The 1,565-nt window shown below is 49.3% G+C and overlaps 1 pseudogene; it reads left to right on the top strand.

The window, feature by feature from the left end:
- The first annotated feature begins 619 nt into the window (after positions 1 to 619).
- Positions 620 to 1,289, top strand: LOC103304306 (neugrin-like; annotated as a pseudogene).
- The last annotated feature ends 276 nt before the right edge of the window (positions 1,290 to 1,565 follow it).

Here is a 1,565-nt window from a genome sequence, read left to right as displayed (position 1 = left end):
GGGAGACATCTGTAATAGTATCAACGATCAAATAGACATATTAAATTTTAAAAATATATATAATATAGGGGCGGGGGGGGGGAATATAATATAGCCCAGGTGGTGTTGCTCTATGGTTGAGCACTTATCTGTGATCCAGGTTCTATTCCTGGTTAGGGAACATATAAATAGAGAAAATTCCTCCAAGGTGGGGCCCAGAATTTGAGAGACATTTTCCTCTAGACCTGCGCGTAATAAATGTAACTCCATCTCTCTAAGTATTGATTGGTTCTTCCCCAGTTTTCTGTAACAATACTGGCTCCTTCCTGGGCCCTCAGCCTGAAGCAGGGCCTTACTTCTTCCCTGATCAGAAGCGCAGGGGCAGGTGTTCAGCTCCTTTGGGACCACGGTCCCTTCACCAGGGACATATTTTATCACCCATTTAGAGAGCTCGCCTTGCTCAGGGACTGCTGTTGTGGGTGTTAGATTTCCCGGGGCAATGATCAAAGAGACGAGGGCTGGGCGCTCCCAGATTTAGCTGAGACACTTCAACCACCCATGTTGCTCCCACGCATAGCTTCTGCCATTGGTTCTCTCCACCAGTACCCTGAGAAGACAGAAAAAAGCCATCCTGTTCCAGAAAATTCAGAGGCAAATGGAGCCTTGAGGGGCCTCGCCCAGGTCTTTGACCAGGGAAGCCAGGGAGCAGATCCGGTATTTACAAGAAAAATTTCCAGAGCCCTGGTTAGTTCCCAGATTGGCTGAAGTCTTGGATGTTACCACCAATGTGATCAGAAGGGTTTTAAAAAGCAAGTTTGTGCCCACATTGGAGAAGAAACTGAAGCAGGATCAAAAGGTCCTTCAGAAAGCTGGGCTTGCCCACTGGCTCCACCAGCTTCCAGGCCCTGGGGATGCCTGGGAGCTGCTTTCTGCAGGCCGCCCTGTGTCAGGAGCTGAAGCCTCATCCCAAGGCCACGGTCACAGCACAGCTTTGAGGGTGACAGAACTGAACATTCAGAGTACAAACACAACGAGGAGACAGAAGGGAAGAAATAAAGGAGTCCAGAGCCCGGAGAAGGAAAGCTTTGTGCCTGTTGCTGCAGCCCAAGGTCAGCACAGAGAGCTGCAGAAGTACTCCAACCAGTGGTTGTGAGGGCACCAGAGGCACTGACAGTGATGGATTGCCAAATGCGAAGGAGCTGGAAGCATTGAAGGCAAGAGAAATGGGTGAGCAGAACTTGAGCAGCAAGGTAGTACAGAGGGGGCGAGAGTTCTTTGACGACAACGGGAACTTCCCGTACAGAATTTGAACTGGAGCCTGGCTGGTGGAGGTGTCATGTAAAATACAGCTGAGCGAGCATATTGGAGCTGCTTGGATTTCTGTGTGTGGATTGTCCACCTTGGAAATGATGAGCCTGAAAATGGAAGGAGCCACTTGGATTTCAATCTGATAAGGAACAGTGAACTTCACAGGGCAGATGTATATGCGGGCAGCGTGAATAATAGGCTAGATATAGTCTAGTTCCCGAAGCATGGCTCCTGGTATGACCATGTGGATATTCAGTACTCACCCTTCTTGCTTAGGC

Source organism: Eptesicus fuscus, unplaced genomic scaffold, assembly GCF_027574615.1.
Source record: "Eptesicus fuscus isolate TK198812 unplaced genomic scaffold, DD_ASM_mEF_20220401 scaffold_55, whole genome shotgun sequence".
NCBI lineage: Eukaryota > Metazoa > Chordata > Mammalia > Chiroptera > Vespertilionidae > Eptesicus > Eptesicus fuscus.
Note: the sequence above shows the minus strand (reverse complement) of the source record. Positions and strands in the feature narration are given on the sequence as shown.